A 7,358-nucleotide genomic window follows, 5' to 3' on the forward strand; every position below is an offset into this window, starting at 1 on the left:
GAAATCAGTAGTACTGCTAGGTTTTACACAGTAATAATATATATCTGCCTCACTCTCAGAGAAATCAGTAGTACTGCTAGGTTTTACACAGTAATAATATCTGCCTCACTCTCAGAGAAATCACTAGTACTGCTAGGTTTTACACAGTGAAATATGACCGACGGGCTCAATTTGGTCTTATGCCGCAAAATTTGAAACTGTGTTTTTCACAGAAGATAAAAACACAGACTCGGATGGTATAAATATGATACATCATACACTACAGTTGAGGAACAGATAATGTTATGGGCTCGCACTAGTGTTCCATTCCATTCATTAGCTATGGGCTCACGCTAGTGTTCCATTCCATTCATTAGCTATGGGCTCACGCTAGTGTTCCATTCCATTCATTAGCTATGGGCTCACACTAGTGTTCCAGCTTAGCCAATGTTCTAAAGCCGTTTTTCAACCTTGGGGGAATTTTGACTCGTTCTATTGTCCAGCCTAACTTTAGTAAGGAATTACACATTAGTAGTGCTGCAGTTGCTACATAATTCCAATAGATGGGAACATAAGACCACAAATGATATTTCAGAATATTAGTTTAGTTTTCTCCCTGGATACACCACCACTCCCTGCGCTTCTTTCTGTCCCTTTCCACACTGCTAACACAAGAGGAAGGACTGAAAAAGCATTTAACAGATTACTGTAAAGTAATATAATGATGATTCATGTTTATTATTACCTGTTTTTATGCTCATGTTTGAAATTATACTTCATTAATATAATGATTATCAACGAGCCTGAACATTAATTCAGTCACCTCTGGTCGAGAAAATGTATTTTCCCAGTACATTCATTGTCAAATTCATCAACCAGCATCGACCCGCTCTGTCTTCTATCGCTAGTAGTCAACTCAGCCCCGCTAAAAAGCTGGTGTCTTCACTCTGCCTTCTCTCTCTAGTAGTCAACTCAGCCCCGCTAAAAAGCTGGTGTCATCACTCTGCCTTCTCCAATGTTGAGGTAAATTTCCTCACCGGGAGTGTTGCATGATGTAATTTATTGGCGGGCTGGAAGACGCACTCTTGTCTTTTCTATTCTGAGGTTGTTAACTCGCAATATCAGATATTAACATGATTTTTCATAATGCATGTATACTAGGGTTGAGGTTCTGACTAGTAATAATTTACCCAGGGTTCAATACCTGCTATAGTCAAAAATTTTTTTGCTCTCCCAAAAGCAACCCAGCCCTAATATGGGATATATAGCTAACTAAAGCAATGTGACCATTTTAGAAAATCATGGGACATATAGTCTTTGGTTGCATGCTGTTTTATGTTTACATTTACATTTTAGTTACTTAGCAGACGCTCTTATCCAGAGCGACTTACAGTAGTGAATGCACACATTTCATACATTTTTTTTTTCTGTGCTGGCCCCCCGTGGGAATCGATCCCACAACCCTGGCGTTGCAAACACCATGCTCTACCAACTGAGCTACAGGGAAGGCTATATATATATATTTATGTCATTCATATTGCTGCTTGTAGCCTGTAACTGATGCTTCATGGTCTTATGCTGCCATCTATTGGAAATGTAGCAATTAAAAGTCATTAATTAATGTACAGACATTGTTGAGGCAGCTGAGAAATAAAGTGTATTTTTCTCATTAATTGCTTAGATCAGTCTCAAACCTGCCCCATCTATCCTAAGCCAATTGCTGGACTTTCACATAGAGGTTACCAGGTCACCCAGTTCAAACCACATTTGAAAAATAAAACTTATGTGGCTTGTTTATCAAGTATTCTGTCATGTAATAATAAATATAATAACAAAACGAAAAAGCTAAATGCTTAGACAGGTTTTGAATAACAAAATAATCAACATGCTATTTAGTACTATAATTGTATTTACTAATATAATATTACTAAAATAGTTTCTAAAAGTGTCTTTATAAATACGTTTCATTGATTGTTAGGTTTGGGGTTTATAAGAAAAAAATCAGTATGGGTTTATATCTCTCTTGCTCCTCCCTGTGGTCTTCTGTGGGTACTACATAACTCATTCACGACACCTGCTGGGCTCATAATCTGAGGTAGTAACTGAGTCAGATCTACAAACCAATGAGCTAGACCTGTCCATTTGGTTTGCAACTCAGTGAACCTGCGCGGCATTCGCTCAATTCGATGCCTACGAATGAAGATTGATGCATATCAAATTACCCAGCAGCCATTCAGAAAAAACAAATCGTAAAAATTTAAAAATGTTTTCTGGCTGTTTAAATCAGCCACATTTTGAAAAAGAGGACATGCAGTAATAATAGTAATAATAATTTTTAAAAGATATACCCATCTAAAATCTCTTAATTGAAAATCTGAGAACAGTAATATTGAAGGTATCCATAAGCAACCATTTCTGATGAAAAAATAAATGTGATGCATTTTGGAAATAAACTCTTAATAATTATTTCAAAAATGTTCATCTCACCTCTTAGCTTTGGTGTCATGTTCCACAGAGAGACTCATTTTAGAGGCAGGGACCCCCCTCCTCTCTCTCCACAGAGAGACTCATTTTAGAGGCAGGGACCCCCTCCTCTCTCTCCCCAGAGAGACTCATTTTAGAGGCAGGGCCCCCATCCTCTCTCTCCCCAGAGAGACTCATTTTAGAGCACTGTCCCCTGTAAACAGAGATCCAGCATGATGGTTGTGGTTAACACAGTAACAACTAAACAGAGATCCAGCATGTTGGTTGTGGTTAACACAGTGACAACTAAACAGAGATCCAGCATGTTGGTTGTGGTCAACACAGTGACAACTAAACAGAGATCCAGCATGTTGGTTGTGGTTAACACAGTGACAACTAAACAGAGATCCAGCATGTTGGTTGTGGTTAACACAGTGACAACTAAACAGAGATCCAGCATGATGGTTGTGGTTAACACAGTGACAACTAAACAGAGATCCAGCATGTTGGTTGTGGTTAACACAGTGACAACTAAACAGAGATCCAGCATGTTGGTTGTGGTTAACACAGTGACAACTAAACAGAGATCCAGCATGTTGGTTGTGGTTAACACAGTGACAACTAAACAGAGATCCAACATGTTGGTTGTGGTTAACACAGTGACAACTAAACAGAGATCCAGCATGTTGGTTGTGGTTAACACAGTGACAACTAAACAGAGATCCAGCATGTTGGTTGTGGTTAACACAGTGACAACTAAACAGAGATCCAGCATGTTGGTTGTGGTCAACACAGTGACAACTAAACAGAGATCCAACATGTTGGTTGTGGTTAACACAGTAACAACTAAACAGAGATCCAGCATGATGGTTGTGGTTAACACAGTGACAACTAAACAGAGATCCAGCATGTTGGTTGTGGTCAACACAGGGACAACTAAACAGAGATCCAGCATGTTGGTTGTGGTTAACACAGTGACAACTAAACTGAGATCCAGCATGTTGGTTGTGGTTAACACAGTGACAACTAAACAGAGATCCAGCATGTTGGTTGTGATTAACACAGTGACAACTAAACAGAGATCCAGCATGTTGGTTGTGGTTAACACAGTGACAACTAAACAGCGATCCAGCATGTTGGTTGTGGTCAACACAGTGACAACTAAACAGAGATCCAGCATGTTGGTTGTGGTTAACACAGTGACAACTAAACAGAGATCCGGCATGTTGGTTGTGGTCAACACAGTGACAACTAAACAGAGATCCAGCATGTTGGTTGTGGTTAACACAGTGACAACTAAACAGAGATCCAGCATGTTGGTTGTAGTTAACACAGTGACAACTAAACAGAGATCCAACATGTTGGTTGTGGTTAACACAGTGACAACTAAACAGAGATCCAGCATGTTGGTTGTGGTTAACACAGTGACAACTAAACAGAGATCCAGCATGTTGGTTGTGGTTAACACAGTGACAACTAAACAGAGATCCAGCATGTTGGTTGTGGTTAACACAGTGACAACTAAACAGAGATCCAGCATGTTGGTTGTGGTTAACACAGTAACAACTAAACAGAGATCCAACATGTTGGTTGTGATTAACACAGTGACAACTAAACAGAGATCCAGCATGTTGGTTGTGGTTAACACAGTGACAACTAAACAGAGATCCAGCATGTTGGTTGTGGTTAACACAGTGACAACTAAACAGAGATCCAACATGTTGGTTGTGGTCAACACAGTAATTCTTTAATGTCAATTGTTATCATTAATTAATTATCTCCTATAAAACATTTCCTAACAGACATAGAAACAGTCAGGTGATTTAATGCATCAAGTGAACATGTAGTTGTGAAATGACATCTCCATGGTAACTGTCAATAATAATAATAAGTCACTGTTTGTTAAAGTAGTTCTAGACAGTACAGCAACAATAATAATAATAATAAGTCACTGTTTGTTAAAGTAGTTCTAGACAGTACAGCAACAATAATAATAATAATAATAAGTCACTGTTAAGGTAGTTATAGACAGTACAGCAACAACAATAATAATAATAATAATAATAAGTCACTGTTAAGGTAGTTATAGACAGTACAGCAACAATAATAATAATAATAATAATAATAATAAGTCACTGTTTGTTAAGGTAGTTATAGACAGTACAGCAACAATAATAATAATAATAAGTCACTGTTTGTTAAAGTAGTTCTAGACAGTACAGCAACAATAATAATAATAATAATAAGTCACTGTTAAGGTAGTTATAGACAGTACAGCAACAACAATAATAATAATAATAATAATAATAATAATAAGTCACTGTTTGTTAAGGTAGTTATAGACAGAACAGCAACAATAATAATAATAATAATAATAAGTCACTGTTTGTTAAGGTAGTTATAGACAGTACAGCAACAATAATAATAATACTAATAATAATAACAACAACAATAATAATAATAATAAGTCACTGTTTGTTAAGGTAGTTATAGACAGTACAGCAACAACAATAATAATAATAATAATAATAATAATAATAAGTCACTGTTTGTTAAGGTAGTTATAGACAGTACAGCAACAACAATAATAATAATAATAATAAATCACTGTTTGTTAAGGTAGTTATAGACAGAACAACAACAATAATAATAATAATAATAATAGTAATAATAATAATAAGTCACTGTTTGTTAAGGTAGTTATAGACAGTACAGCAACACAAGGCCATGTCTCACAATTATTTGTATTCACTAACAGTAGACTATTTATTGTCTTTCAATCTGTTATTTTCTAAATGTATCTGAGAATGTAGACAGAAGGGCTAAAACGGACATGATTGATCTGAGGGGGATCTTTGATCCTGGAGCGCTACCCTCCGGTAGGGTCTCACTCCAACCCTGTTCCTGGAGCACTACCCTCCGGTAGGGTCTCACTCCAACCACAGCTGTAACTAACCTGATTTATCTTATAAACCAACTAATTATTTTAATCAGGTGACTAGTTTTGAATAGGAATGAAAACCTACAGGATGGTATCTCTCCAGGAACAGGATCGGGAGCCCTGTTTTAAAAGATGCATGAAATCCATCCTCCAATTTTTTCTGACTATTCAGCTTCAGCTAACCGTGCTAAAATCTTATTAGAAATCAGTTTTTTTTTTGTAACAGTAACGTTACCATTTACCTGGTAATTAAATATAATTTATTTAGAATTGATCAGAATAATGTTTATTGTATTCTCAAATTGAAAGTGCTCCCTCGCGCTCCTCAGCACTACACCCATGGTGATAAGAGATCATAGATCAAACCTACTCTTGACTATTAAATGTCTGACTACGACCTAACTTTATAATAGTGTGTAAGTAGCTTCTAGACTTACCAGTCTGCTCGTCTTTCCTTCAAATCAATACTTTTACCCGACTTCTGTTGCCGAGAAATGTGCGCCACAGTTTCAACATCCATTTCGTACGTGCATTAGCCCACGAACTTCCTTTCAACTTCATGAGGAAATGACATAACAGAATTCCTAAACCCAGAGACCAACATCCCGAGTCTACTGGGACCGCTGGGGAAGCAGACTGTAGGAAGTAGACCGATGCTGTGATTTGGGGTTTGAGAAGTCAGAAGTGAAAAATTCCTCCTTAGTTGTACATTTTCTCTAAATCTAAAGGCAAAACCTAGATTGGAGCCAATGTCTTAAGTATTTCAACATGTTATTACTCCAACTTCGTGAAAGAGACAAACTGACACGTTATTATTTTAGTCAAAAACGACTTTATATCGAAGGAGTGTCTTTGGTTTGACTGCCTGCACATGCTCAGTTCTACATACTTTTGTATATCTAGTGTGTGTGTATATATATATATATATAAAAATAAAAAATAAAATATATATATATATATATATATAAGTGTATAAAATTGAGCACACAGCCATGCAATCTCCATAGACAAACATTAGCAGTAGAATGCTCAGTGACTTTCAACGTGGCACCATCATAGGATGCCACCTTTCCACAAAGTCAGTTCATCACATTTCTGCCCTGCTAGAGATTCCCTGGTCAACTGTAAATGCAGTTATTGTGGAGTGGAAACATCTTGGAGAAACAACGGCTCAAGCGTGAAGTGGTAGGCCACACAAGCTCACAGAACGGGGCAGCCAAGTGCTGAAGCGTGTTTTCTGGAGTGATGAATCACGCTTCACCATCTGGCAGTCCGACTGTCACGTCTGGGATTGGCGGATGCCAGGAGAACCCTACCTGCCCCAACGTATACTGCCAACTGTAAAGTTTGGTGGAGGAGGAATAATGGTCTGGGGCTGTTTTTCCATGGTTCGGGCTAGTCTCCTTAGTTCCAGTGAAGGGAAATCGTAACGCTACAACATACAATTACATTCTAGATGATTCTGTGCTGGCAACTGTGGCAACATTTTGGGAAGGCCCATTCCTATTTCTGATTGACAATGTCCCTGTGCACAACGCGAGGTCCATACAGAAATTGTTTGTCGAGATTGGTGTGGAAGAAATTGACTGTCTTTCACAGAGCCCTGACCTCAACCCCGTTGAACACCTTTGGGATGAATTGGAACGTCAACTGTGAGCCAGGCCTAATCACCCAACATCAGTGCCCGACCTTCCTAATGCTCTTGTGGCTGAATGGAATCAAGTCCCCGCAGCAATGTTCCAACATCTAGTGGAAAGCCTTCCCAGAAGAGTGGCGGTTGTTATAGCACCAAAGGGGGGACCAACTCCATATTAATGCCCTTGACTTTGGAATGAGATGGTCGGTGAGCAGGTGTCCACATACATTTGGTCATGTAGTGTATATTTGATGCTGTTTGTAAAAATCATGACACCATTTTAGTTGTAGTTATAACATACTGTAGTCTAAAACCATTTTAGTTACAGTATAACATACT

The sequence above is a fragment of the Salmo salar genome, unplaced genomic scaffold, assembly GCF_965601325.2.
Source record: "Salmo salar unplaced genomic scaffold, fSalSal1 ptg000468l, whole genome shotgun sequence".
NCBI classification, from domain to species: Eukaryota; Metazoa; Chordata; class Actinopteri; order Salmoniformes; family Salmonidae; genus Salmo; species Salmo salar.